This window comes from Anopheles merus, chromosome 2L (genome assembly GCF_017562075.2).
Source record: "Anopheles merus strain MAF chromosome 2L, AmerM5.1, whole genome shotgun sequence".
In the NCBI taxonomy this organism is placed as follows: Eukaryota; Metazoa; Arthropoda; class Insecta; order Diptera; family Culicidae; genus Anopheles; species Anopheles merus.
Window position 1 is genome coordinate 32,366,623 of NC_054083.1, and position 14,436 is coordinate 32,381,058.

General features: G+C 45.7%; 1 protein-coding gene across 3 annotated transcripts in view; it reads left to right on the plus strand.

Annotated features, from left to right (window-relative positions):
- The window catches only part of LOC121592071 (protein windpipe), a 46,072-nt gene that overhangs the window by 16,168 nt on the left and 15,468 nt on the right, over window positions 1-14,436 (plus strand). Inside the window, exons 1-3 of one of the 3 annotated variants that reach the window (XM_041913339.1) lie at window positions 8,144-8,438; window positions 9,174-9,814; window positions 9,872-10,491. The gene's annotated coding sequence lies outside the window, so the exon portion shown is untranslated. Of the gene's footprint in view, window positions 1-8,143; window positions 8,439-9,173; window positions 10,492-14,436 lie in introns of those variants that run through there. The other 2 variants (XM_041913336.1, XM_041913338.1) reach the window with 2 other exon arrangements.

Here is a 14,436-nt window from a genome sequence, read left to right on the forward strand (position 1 = left end):
CTTCTACCAGTTGTCTGGCGAAGAAGAGCTCGCTGCTTAGAAGCTGCTTCGATGGCTATGGCTGCCGACAAGGGGTTAGTGTGATTTAGGGCGATTAAAATTAGTCACCCGATTGGATTGGATTATAACTTTTGAATGCCTTTTCGACACTCGCACGCCGCTCTTGGACAGACTGCCGCAGACTGCAACGCTGGAATCATGGTCATGCCATTCAAACAGCTCGAAACATGCAATCGTTATCGTTATGTGGCTCCCGAGGGTAGATCCATTTGATTCGTATGCTATTTTGTTCTCGGGGACATTGCTCTCCCCTCCCGGAGGGATTTTAATGAGCCGAGTGTGGAAAGCGGCTATCAAAACAAATCATTCTCATACGTTAGCAGGCCAAGCGGTATGAGAAAATTATGCAGAACACTTGGTGAAGGCGAGAATGCGTTTTGTCGCGCTCGTTCACTGGAATGTTGAGAATTGGACAGAATTGTTGACATTCTTTAGTGGGCAGGTTAAGCCGAGTGCGTGTCTGTGAATGAGGCACATGCTCGAAGAAGTTGATGAAGAAAATTAATTAACTAATAGATGCATTTACAATGAAAGTTTTAATTAATTTAGGTCACAACAATGCAATGGAACCGCTCAACTTGTCTATTGAATGCAAACAAAGGCGGCATCCCAACCGCCAAGGGTGTGATGTAATTTCACATCCAAAATGTCTCAAGTACACTCACTTACTTTACATTTCTCGCGTTTTGGTGTCCTCTCAACCCGTAAAACAGAAGCAACTAGTCACTCTGTGTGACTGTGTGAAAGTGACCCATGCTTTGGTCGTCGTGATGCATCTGCGAGACAGCGGACATGGAATCCCCATTTGGATCAAAACCCAAATGCCGGCAGTAATGGTGGGAAAGCAGCTGACCAGATTCCATTACCAGCTAGAAGTGTCTGCGGTTTGGGGCGCAAACGAAATGGAACGAATCTTGCCCCGTAAAAGACGGAGTGCAATTTGAGTGTTTTCGCTGGGATCGTGTACAGCAGTGCAGATTCGAAGATCTTGCCGCAAGAACCTCTCCTAAGTCGGTTTGGGTGATTGGGGGGGACTTGTGGGCAGTACCGTGACGCGTAGATGTCCACCCCTGAAATGGAGTAAGATCGATGGGGCGGAAAATCATCTCCAAGCGACCGACTCGGGCCAATCGCCGCTGTCGAGGGGTGAGAGCACGCTTGCTTTTAGTGCGGTAAGTGTGTTCTAATTGTGTACCCCGCATGGGGTGGGTATTAAGTTGATTGTGTTTCGCTAATTGGACAACAATGCCTAGAGCCAACACGTGCGAAGTTGTCATTGACATGAGGAGATGAGAGACTGTGATTCACACTGTTGGATCGCTTAATCGCGGTGGTTTCGTGTCGCAATGGGTGAGTGGCTTTAGGCGGATGTTGAGAAGTGTGCTTGTTTCGATTACAACCGAATGTCAATTTCGGGCAAGGGTCAATGGGTTGTCAAATGTTCTCTAGAGTGCGGAACAAAGAACACCGTGTTGAGATTTATTACAGCCTACCAATAGAAATCGGTTACAGTCCCCAAATCCATCAACACGTTTTGCAATCGAATAAAATTTAAAACACCCCTTGAAAGTGTGTTGGTCATCAAAAGAAGGGTTTCAAGTGTAAAAGTGCATCTTCAAAGTGAATGTGTACCATTAGTACAGTGACGAAAAATAAACTCAAAAGTTGGGAAAATGGAACAAGAAAAAATAACCGCCTGTAAAGGGACAATCTTTTTTTTTTAGTTCCAAAACATTGCCGGCTCATAAAACAGAACCGGAATGTACGGCGGCCGCGCTTCCGAGTCGTACCATTTTTGGCCTCAATCGTTACGATTTCCATCCCCTTATGATTGCCGCCCTCCTTTCTGCCACCGGTCCTTCGGTCAAAGCCCTGGACGGGTGTTGGTTTTACTTTATACTGCTCTTTGTTTGCTTGAGTACCTTTTTACTCTCTTTAGTTGAAAATCGAAAAAAGTTATCGGCACATTTGCCGATTGCTTGGAAAGTGATGACATTACGAAAAAGGGGGCCGAAACGGGGGAGCTCTGAACGTATGTCAAACGCAGCCAGTGAGGCACCGGGGCAATTTTTTTCGTCGTGTTGGGAGGAGTGCAATCGCGATCACGCGATCCCAGTAGTGCGGAACTGGGTGCTGATTATTTAATAAGGAACGGTTACTGACGGGTCGCAATTTTTTTGTGAATGTAAATGTAACGATTGGTCATCGGTTTGGTTTGGCTGGTCTGAGCATATTGGGAATTGGTTTGTTATTATTTGGTTTTGTGCAAAAGCTTGATTTCGATCCGATGGCGTGTATTTTTAGTAACAGCTTGTGTACATAAAGCGTCCAGCGCATGTCATCACCTTCGATGTGCATTCCACGCCATTATCACTGTTACACTAGCGTGTCCTACAATTTCGCTGCTGCCTCGTACCGACAATAGGTCGCTGGGCCGATTGCAACATAAATTTGCCATTGCACTATCGCTTTGACATGGTGATCGTTTGTTTGCTGCGCTGGCCTCCCTAGCTGTTGAACGCATCATAATGATGCGTGTCCGATCGGCACGCAACCAAATCAGAACACTGCCACAGCCCATTGGAATGGGATCGAATGCGCATCGGCGGTGGTGACGATCGCAAGCCAAACCCGGTCAGACCCTTTTGTAGAATTGTGCCGTAAATAATTGCTCCAATTACGCGTTGACTGCACCGATGGCTCTATCTACTGGTTGTAGGATAGACACACAAACCCACGCATGGACTGGCTTTGGAGTGCTGTTTCCGGACGTCCGGACATCGATCACGCATGATCGACTGTCAATGTGACGCTATGGGATCTTAATCAAATGGTCACGAATTCTTCTGGAAAACCCCCGCTATACCTTGACCACGTTCTATCAAAGGCTCCGACAGCGCATTACTTTTGCTACACGCTAGCGTTGTCCGTTTTCGGAAGTGATTATCATGTTTCGTGCCGGTGGGGATCGGCACAGTGAACAATCAACAGCGAATTGTGCTTTTTTGGTCATTCGGTATGGGGTACTGGTTTGTTTTCAGTGGTTTCGCGTCATGTTTACTTCAGAAAAAATATTAATGAAGAAAAATACTCAATTTTTATGATATCTACAAGAATAATGCAAACAAAAGAAGACCATGAATACTTTGTAGCAAAGCTTGTATGCGACCTTTTGCATGTTACTTAAGCTTTGTTCGGGGTAGGTTCTTTAATCTAGTTCATGTTTGCCTTTAGAAGGTGATAAAATTGGCTAGAGCAAACTAATTAATTTTGCCACGAGTGTTTGCCAACGTAAGCTGCGGTTAGCTTTGGAGGGGAATAACTTCAATTTGTATGGTGTGTTGTCTCAATGGTGGTAGCAATTAGCACGATGAATCGAGCACCGATCGCTGATTCGAAAATAGCAACAATGCTATATTTATTGCTTGAAAATAGGCACCGCCATCAAGCAACAAGCACATCCCAAATAGCCAGCTCGTACTTTATAGCTGATTTAGGGCTGTTTAACGAAAAATCGTTCCGATGTCGTACTTTGTGGCTGATTAAGAGATAGACGGTACTTTGCGGAACTAAGGAGGTTTTTAACAGGCACATGGTACTTTTTGGAACTTTGCGGCTGATTAGCACTATGTGTAGGGTTCATGATGGAACTTGAAGGCTTGTTAAGAAAGCGTACCGAACTTGGTGGAACTTTATAGCTTTTTAATGCATGACATCGGTACGAGATGGCTCTTGTCAAAGTGTCAAAGACGGACGCCGGCAATAATCTCATTGCTGCTGCACAAGTTAGATTCGTTAATTGAAGAATGAAATTTGAGTGAAGTGATTGTGAATTATCAGTAAATTGTGTGAAATTTTATGTAATTCATCAATACAAAAGATTTAAAAATATACACATGTGTTTAAACGAAACAAATCTTGTTGTTTATTTCATCGATGACGCTTGCTTGAAAATAAAACACAAAGAAAAATAATCCCTGGCATCGTGGCATAAGGAAGCTGCTTAGGCGCTGTTTGAAAGACCCACATAGAACTTTGATGCTGTTTATCTACTGCAAAAGGCGAATTAGAGCAGCGATCTTTAGCGTGCCAAAATGAGCTGCTTAAGCAATTCTGGCTATTTGGGATACTTCGATGTTACCATCACAATGACCCGATTGACAGGGCTCGAATAACCTAAACTCCTTCCACCTATCAACTTCCGTTCGATCGGACGACATTTGCACAGCAACCACCCAGCAGCGATCTGTAAATCAAATTTGCGACGGTCAATAATCGAACCGTTTGTAAATGTCAGCTACGTAGCAGCAAATGGAGCTTGAAGATCACACCGCACTATAGTGCGGTAGGAGCAAAGCGGATCATCTCGCTCTACTGTTCCAACGCATCGCAAGTGAATTTATTTAGCTCTTGAGCCGAGAGCACCCGTTTGGCAAATTGTCCGTCACGGCGTTCCGTATTGACTGTCAATTGGTGAATTGAACTGTCTGTCCTCGCAGTATCGCAGTGTACTTCCTTTCGTATTCGCTTATTTACCATACGTGTGCGTATGTGTGTGTATGTGTGTGAGAAAAAGAGAGAGAGAGAGAGAAAGAGAGAAAGAGAAAGCGAGCTTGAATTGAATCGGAACCTTCTTGTTTGTCCTGATCTTCACCATGAGTGTGTAGTGCAATCGCGGTGAAGTCAAGAATGTTCCTCCCGTAGGCGCGTTGTAGTTCAAGGGTAGCTTCGGCACATGAACTCACCCCGCCGGACGACGTCGGTTTTTCAGTTTTGGGACACACAGAGCAAGGATAACGCCCCGTCGTAAACCGACCAATGTGTCTAGCTCCGTCTCCTTGAGTCACCAACACCGAACGCCTTCAACCGGCTCGTGGCCTCCAGAGGATCTGTGTTTTTTATTTTGTCGGGTATTGTGTCTAGCGCTTTCTAGATGCGAAGGCGTTCCAGAATTGTACTTGGTTTGGGCTTTTGCGATGACGCACGTTCGGGAGGAGTGCGCTGGCAAGTCAATTTATTTGTCTCGCACCAGCGGACCCGGTGGACCTGAGATTGGACAAGTATTATTAAACAATTTAGCTGTCAGCGCAGGAAGGCAATCGTCGGGTACGGGCCTACCGGCGACAGTGACACCATCGAGCGCACTGAGTGCATACTGTCGTTTCGGGTATGGGCTGTCGTTTTGCATATTTATGGGACGTGCGTTCACCAGCTCGACCGTGAGGAGGAGCTCTTCATTGTCACTTTTTTGTTTTGTCTTTATCATCGTGACATATTGGCAATGGAATTAATTATAAAAAAAATTATAATAAATAAAAAAATAATAATTATGAATTATACAATCAAATTTTTGCAGAGTAGCAACAAATGAGAAGTTACGATTTTTCTCATTAACTGGATGCATCACAGCAATGAGTCAGAAGTATGTTAACTACATTCTATGAAATTGTTTTCTCTACATCATGTCCGGTATCGATTATTTCCTTCAATTTTGTTTACTGCAGTGCAGCTAAAATCATTATCAGTTTTGCTGTGGCGTATGTACATTCACGCGCTTTCACGCACCCGGCACCCGTCGACAGTATCAGTGATAGTGTACTATGTAATGCAAACATTGGCGTGTTTATTCTTTGCCCAACAGGGTGAACTCATTGGAAATACGAAACAGAGGAACTCTGTACACAGTGTGTAGTTTGCACTGACACACGTTGGTACGAGATAGAATTTTGGGGGTACGCAAAGCGGGGAGCGGACGTGCTTCAAAGTTTGCCTTTCGGTATCTTGATAACAGATCCCAATGCTTACGAGGTGGAATGAACTAAGTTAGGTTCAGTTTTCCGAGAAATGCGATGTCCCTGCTGACTGTGACGGTTCAGTTGGTAAACTTCCGGACCAGCAGAATGACAGTTAGTTGACATTTGGGCCCAATGACCACACCCTGGAGATTAGGAGCTGTGTGCAGAAATTTGGCGAATGATTCAATCAAAACAATCAGTACACATCTAAGACGACGGTTCGCTGTAATCTGAACGACGGACAGACGATAGTTGATGAATGTTAACCGGGCAGTTGCATGGAGATCTCAAGCATGAGAATATCTAGGCGGCTAGATTGGCATCTTTTTCCCAAGTGCCTGGAGATCAGTTGCATATTAGGAATGACAGCATGGGGTAGCTCTAGACTGTAGATATATCCAATTAGAGGGTTTCTATCGGGCGTCTGCATAGCATACATCGTTGATTAGATAGCCCTCATGCTGTACTACTAATCGTTTGAACATTCAGAAGCAATTTACTAATTGAATTCCCTTTCCTGCTCTTCTTTCTCTTTCTCCCTCTCTTTCCCAGATCATCAGCTGCAGTTCGGCTCTCTGATCGGACGTTGGCGTTGGCACGATAATCGTCTGATCGTATCTCGTTGTGCGATCTACAGACGGCTCAAAACGTGCCACGCGCACTCTCATTCCTGCTTTCACGCTAATACTCTGTAAGCGTCTTGTATGTGAAGCTGTACGGACGAAATCCGCAAACGAGGAACGATCGTAATTAGAAGGTTACCACCAGAATGGATGAAGGCAGCTTCTCTCTACCGACGATCTGGCTGTCTGTCCGTCTCAGGCACGGAGCGTGTTGGAAGAGCACGCGGGGCGCAGCTTGTGAAAATTGACACACTCACACTCGATGTCACACTAGCGTTTACGGGCATATCTTATCGCGCTATCGCATACAGGTTCTGTTTTAGTGAGTTCAGATTTCCAACGACACCCCCCCCCCCCTTCCCTGAGTGGCTGGGATTGGGTTGTGTCTGTGTGATAGTAGTACCGAGGGCTCGCTATCGCAAATGTAGCGTCGTGGTGATAACGAGAACCCTCGCCGAAAAACACATGCCGTACTGTCGTGCATCGTGCCAGTTCCTCTCTAGCAGATAGGGCGACTCGGTTTTTCGGACGACGGGCGCGATTATAGTTTGGAACTAAAAATGGTATGTTCCTGCTCGGTAGCATTCTTTTAGCCCCTTCTCGAGCGGGGCGATATCTGTCAACCCGGAAGTGTAACTAGTCGTTATCAGGGCTGAAATTCCACCAATTTCTTGCCAGTGAGCACATTTCCGACACACATTTGCTTATCTCACTAGCACTGCTGTACTTCGGGGAGATATGGTTTTAATGGCGTCCGAAACCCTCAACCTCCAGCTAGCTCTATTTTAATGGTTCCTCCAATTCAATAAACCTCACCTCAGTCGGCACATAAATTAGCGGTGTATTAGGCAAGCGGGAGAAACAATTAAAACTTAATTTTACCATCTCTTCCTCGGCGGCAGCACGGTGCGGCGCAGGGCTTAAAGGTTACCCATTATCAGTGCGCACACGGTAGCTCAGTTGATAGCGGCGGGAGCGTTTGTCTGTGGCGCTTGCGGGTTGTGGCCTTGATGATGAAGATGATGATCATCTCACGAAAGCTCGAGAATACGCAGTAGGGATTTCGATGGAGGGGCGCACTAGGGCGTACTGCAAACTTTCGGCATGAATGAATTGGAAGAAGCCGGCTTGAAGAAGGATCGGTTCGACGTTACGTACGTCGGCGTTGTCGCGCGCGCGGTCGCCGCGGTTCCGTAATGAGTCCGGCCGGGGGTTGGACAGGGGTAATACCGTGTAATCAACCACAGAGATTCACATACTTGCATACCTGTGTGAGTGTAAAATGGGCTACAAAAAATAAAAGAAACAATCGACGAGGCCCCCACTTAACGCCTCGCGCAAAACGGTGTTCGTTTCGGTGTGCGCACAAGATGCGCACGAAACAAAAAAAAAACACACACACACACACTCAGGGGAACACACATATCAGCAGGTCTATGAGCCGGCATACCGGGCGGGTGGCAGGGTTTGTGGTTCAAGGGGTGCGATAGATGTGCGTGTGGTTGTGCACGAGGGTTGGGTATATTTAATCACACCGTATCATCAGTACTGTCGCGGCCGCGTAGATGCGCAAGGGAAGGGAGTGGGGAGGGACCTGTGGTGAGGGTAGATTGGATGAATCGCGAGGGTTGGGGTGAATCGCGTTTACTTCGCGAACGAATGCGCCAGGGTTAAACGCCATGCCGGTACGCTCGGGCACGCTAGTGTAGTTCCGACGATTGGCGCAACGCGACGCGCGTGTAACGTAACCCGCGGTTTTTGGCTGGGTTTTCCATTTATCGCTACGCATTGCGCTTTTCGAATCGATCGAAATTTAATCCAAAAAACGAAACCATTTTTTTTCGTTTTTCATTTCTCGATTTTCCTCCCATTTGTTGGGGGAAAATATTCTTCCGGGACGGGGCGTGGTGCGTGGACATATTCATTCCGGTTCAAGACAGGCGCTCAGCAGTGAAATCATGTAAGATTTTTTGCCGATTGTGTGTGTATGTGTACATGGCGATCGTTAGTGTTCGGCACGTGGAGGCAAACTTTATGACAGCTGTCAGATAGTAGTAGTTTAGTCGCGTGGCTACGTGTGGGTGTACATGCTTTGTGTTTGTGAAGTGTATCCAAACCCTTTCGTCTACCGTTCTGCTGCAATCCGTTGAGTTCTGGAACTCTGTTATCATCCTCGCCCAGTGGATACGTAACTCCAAACACGGCGGGGCACACCTTTCACAACTCTTCGCCATTACGGCACCATTTTAGCCTACTTTTTTGATAAATGTGGCTCATCTCGTTGATGGATATACGGTCTGCTTCTCCACCCTTCCGCCGGTTGTGTTTGCTATGATAATAAAAAGTAAAAAAAAGCACTTGCGCGCACTGTACAGGGCAATTTGTATCATCCAATTAACTGTAGTTTTCTTTTGTTTATGTGTCTCTCTTTTTGGCGAGCGAACCAACATTCGGTGCAAACATGAAAAAAAAAATTTTTTTTAGCGTTCTTCTTTAGAGTAAGCCTCGTGCAATTCGAATAAAGCTCTCCGTTTACCGCTTTTTTGCGTCCATTTCACTTCTTCTCTAAATTTTTGCCAACGAGATTCTGGTTGTACTGTGCTTTTGAAGTGCACGTTTTACATTTTTTCTTTCCAATGTTTTGTTTTTCTCATCCCTCAAACCCCCTTTTCGGGGATTATTTTTATATCCACAGAGTTATTGCAGTGCTAGATGAGTTTTTCTTTCGCTTCCCCGGTGTCCGCTAAGAAGACGTAAACGCACACTTGCAACACGTCACGCGTATACATCAACATCAGAAGGTATACGGAAAGAAGAGAAGAAACCAAACACGCCTCGTGGAAGGAAAAACTCAACGAATATAGCGAAAGAAGGGAAAACCACATCCCATAACACAAAAAAAGTGCACGAAACAAGAGTGAAACAGCAAAAAAAACGAGAGAAGAAAACTGAAGAAAAAAAGTGTATAAAATCGTAACGAAAAGTGTGTGTGTTTGTGCGGGGTGCTGTGGAAAGTGAACGAAAACAACGGAGCAAAACAGAGGGAAGAAAAATCACTGCACAGAAGAAGTAGGCCAAGCGCGTGTGTGGTGGAAGTAACGTACCCCATCGCTGCAGTCCGTTGAAAACTTCAACGCCCATTCGTTCGCGGTGCAAGCAGGCTGTGGACGGAAAGAAAGTGATCAAGAAATCAATCTTGCCCGATTGCACAATCGCTCCAACACGTCGCATACAGAGGAATCGTTGGCGCTTTCCCCGTGTCGTGTCGTCAGTTTCAGAACGAACGAGTAGAATTCCGTGATTTTTCTTGCATCCTAGAGGGGTAGTTCCTGCGGGGTAAGTTCGTGTATCGATTATCCCAGTGCGTGTGTGTTGATTAAGTGCATCTTTAAGTGTGTCGTAAGCGCCTCGAAGGAAAGTGAAAATTTGTTTGCCCTCCCAAGAGCAGTGAAAAGGTGCAATCGTCCACGTGTCATCCTCACTCCAGCTTCAAGATGCACTACGGCCGGATCGTTTACAGCTGGAACGGGATGTCCCTGTGCTGACGATGAGTCATTCGTGAGTAGCGAGACACTCCGAACAGCCCCTCCGAAAAAGTAGTGTTCTCGTTCGCATCGATCACAAATCGGTGTGTGTGTGCCTAGTGCCGCGTGTGTGATTTTAGGGTTTCCCACCCATCTTTAAGCTGTGTTTTCCGCAGAGTGTTTCCTTGTAAAAAAACACCCATCAGTGGCCTTCATAGATTGAAGGGTGTTCAACTTACTCGTGGCCAAAGAAGACATTTCGACATTTCTCTTTTGCGTTCGGAGATCGGAGCATCAAACGGACGAGGACGGAGTGAAGAACCGTTCGGCGGTGACACGCGACTGCAGTAGTTTGCCTTTTTTGAACCTCGAGGAATTTAAAGATCATCAATCGTTGGACGCGGTAGGAAGCTGTAGCCCATCAAGACATCGAGACTGTACGCGTTGCTGCTAGGTGAAGATCATTTAGGAGCGGCTTTTTTTTTGTAGGTAAGTCAACAGGGAGCAGGAATGGTTGAAAATCGGTTACATGTTTGAAATTAGTAGCGGAAATGCATTACTTCTAATTTATGATGTGTTATAAATCGTTCGATCGCCATTAGGGCGTACCTTGTGTTAGTAAAATAAGACAAATAATGGTTGCAGCAAGTGCTGTTGTTATTGATGCATTTGTGGCTGATCTATTTCTGAAGCACATTACTTGTTCCTTTCCTTTGCGCCTCGCATAAAAGAACTGTGCTGATGCGAATGTCCACAGTATTCCTGGATCATTCACTGGACCGTAACTGCGATCGCTTGTGCATGGCAACAGTTCACCCCGAGCGCATCCTTCTTCCAGTGTTAGCGGTTTTGGTTGGTTGCAAATGTTAATGCTCTCCCGACCGAAAAACTCTGAACCGAACCGCGGGACTTACCTCACCGCACTGAACCGATAACGGCAACCTTATCAGCAATCAATTAGGAACGTACGGTGCGGACCCGTGCATGTTTTTCAATTTCAAAAATGGACCTTTCGGTGTGTTTGCCGTATCTCTTGCTAGGACGGTAAGTTGGATGCGCACTGTCGATGATTGTCTCTGACCCACCGGCGACCGATTCCATTACATGGCGGTTGATTGGGCTGGGGCATCGGCACCGCGCGGTGAAGGTAGTAGCATCAAAAGCGGGAGCGGCATGTGCGGTGTTTGGCCGCATCTTCCAATAAAACCATCCATCAATCCGCAATCAATCCATCAGGACGGCGTGACTCGGGGCGGTCTCGTATGCCGCACATTGCAAACGGCGGGCTTGTCGTTTGCTTACCCCATTAGCACGCGGTGCTAAGTGTCGGATGACACTGGGTGCGAAGATCGGTGCCAACGCCCAACAGTTTGGCTCGGTGAAGAAGAGTGCACTTGTGTGTAATCGTTTGATCGGTGCTGCTTTGTCTAGGCTCAAAGCAAAGATCGGCTGGAGTTGGAGTTCAAATCGGCAAGGAGGACCGTAGCTACGTTAGCGTCAGCATGTGGTTAGGAAAGCCCTCTGTTCAGGGTGACGAGTCCCAAGAATCGATGACTTCACTAATCGATTTCCATTACGTCTGTTCGAATGACACAATAACACAGCGATGACGTTGCCAGTTTCCCGTGAGTCATCCCGTGGGGCAAAAGGGGTCCAACTTGTTGCTGTCAACCGACAAAAGGGGACTTTTAGCTTTTATCAGATTACCTAGAATACATTGGAAGCTGGGTGCAGGAAATTGGCACATAGCGCGTTGTAAAAGGGCTTGATAACAGCTTCATAATAAGGTTGGTCTGTCATGAAAAAGGCTAGACAAAAACCTTTCAGCGCCATATTAATTTCTTTGTTAGTGCTTCTTTGTGAAGAGCACATGTCAAAGACATGATGGCGATTAATGGATTTGACATGTACAACAAAGTTACGCAGGTGAAGGGCTTTCAAGTAGTGATTTGAAGTACTACGGGCAAGTTGTTTAACTACTCAACGACTTATCTTAAGCTACTCAATGAGTTCCTCGCAACTAAACATACTGGAACTGGAAGTGTGATTGTAGAATTACCTAGAAAAAAAATCTAAAATGGCAAAACATAAGCCTGAGTTAATAGTAAACAATAACAAAGAAGATGCTTGGACTTCCCCGAAACTATTACCAAGGTCATCAGGTTGGTTTCTGTTGTCAGCTATCATTTCAAACCCATTCACTGGCCACCGTGAATTCACCACCACAATGCCTCATGCCTTTCTCAAAACGTCCGTTGGTTTTTATGAAGAGGTTTTCCCCCGTCAGGTTTTGATCGATCAGGCGTTTGTGTTGGTGTTCGAAAGTCCACTCATTTACATAGTGAACAGTACCTGATTCATCGGCATCCCTTTCAGAACGGTTACATTGAATCGGGCGGGTCTATAAACATTCGCAGGTTATGACCTTTTTACCATGGATGTTATGGAAATTAGTGATAACCTTGCGATGAGGGTCTGATCAGACTATGGACAACGTACTAGGGGACGGAAAAAAGCGCCCATAATTTCACACCGACGTGGTGAGTCGGGGTTGAACACCTGGCATTGCTAGTCAACTTGACCATGACACACGGGGAAGTTAGTTACTGCACAGTGGCGTAACAAGGTTGATCTTCAAGATGATTGACGATCCTGGAATGCATCCGTTCTGAGGTAAACCAGTACAGTAAAGTAGTAACGGGTTTTGTACTCATGTTTGAGAATTCAATCACAAAACATCAATATACCACACGGACTTTACACGTGTATTATTTCGTTGATTTCGCACGAGTTGATATCAGCTGACAAGACTTTTTTTGTCGTTGAACTAACAAAAAACTCGATCAAATGGGAAAGCTCTTCACTCCGAGACAGTAACGAGCTATCGGAGATGTTGTTAACGTGTCATCTTGGAGGTAATGAAAAAAAACGCCTTCGTTTAGCAAAAAAAAGCGCAGCAAACGCTGATCCGATGCAGGAAGAGGGCCCTGTATAGAGTCGAACGAGTAATTAGCAATGTGTTATGGCAATGGTGAGTTTTCTCATCGCACATGTAACACACGAAGAGACGAGCTGTTCCACCGAATGGAAGAGAAGGAGGAAAAAAAAGCTCATGGGAAATGATGCTGGGCCGCCCCGGCGAACTTGAGTGATGATGGATGGACAAAACGTTCGCAGTCCATATTGGTGAGCCTGCGGTTCGACCTACGGCGACGATCAACGACCTTGATAAGATATGCGTTACCAGCGTAGAGTAACGCTAGCTAGGTTTGTGGTTGTTTCATTTTTGGTCATTGCATTGAAGCTTATCGGCCCTGTGTTGTGGTCGTTGTTGGTCAATGGCACCAGCTGAATGGATGCTGCGATGAGATGGAAACTGACAAAGGAAAGCGGCGTCGGCGGTGGCACAAAGTTGTCATTCGCATTTCCTGGGAAAGCGTGCCTTGGCCCGAGCGCTGATGAAAGTTGTCGATTAATCAGCAAAGAGGAATGCCCCGATCGGACAGATGAATTGTGTTGTAGAGATTGGTAGAAAGTGTCCGGTATAGAAAAGTGTATGTTGACTATTTCCTGTAGATTGGAAAGAAAAATTGTCCTAGGGAATAGTGTGACGTACCGGCTGTGGTGGGAAAACCCGTTGCGGTGACCTAAAACAGTGGTTGAATTGCTTCACGCGAGCTAGCGATTCGCACTCGCGAACAAAGTTTGTGCGAATAATGATGCAAACATTAGAACTCTTTATCCTTCTCCTCCAGCAGACCTTTGAGCTATCGTTTGCGTTTGTTCAACTCGACCTCTTATCAAGCATGACAATGATGCAAGTACAGAAAAGAAAGCAAAAAACCACGAAAGACATTCTCATTCTCTTTCCTTCCTTCACCGCGTATGTTCGGTGTGGTTCTTGATTGGTTTCTTCGCTATTCAAGCGCGCCATCAAGCCGACACTTTGACATGTAAATTATCAGACACATACTTAGCATACTCATGAGGAACTTCCGCTGCCATTCGCCATTGAACCACAAACCACACCGGCCCACATTAACCGCAAGTGTGCTGGTCGGGTCGCATGATTTGGTAGGTTGTTTTATGAATGTTCAGCGGTAGTATAGGTGATGGTGTAACTTGATATACGGCTCCAATATTGCATTAAAAAAAGACATATCAAAGGTTGTACTTTGTGTGAGAGACTGCGCTGAGGAACGTGAATTCTATTCTGAGATCGAGATCTTGATTGAGGCAATTATATTGTCAGCGGATTACATTACATGGAAGAGCATCAGTAACGCTTCAGTAACAGTATCAGTAACGAGACAGTGATTGTGACACACTTTGGTAATTTTAAGAATAGAAGATAGTATGATTTAGATTTAACAGTGAACATTAGACATGAAATATATTTGATCAAAAAGCCGCTCGAAGCTAGGGTTTTAGTTC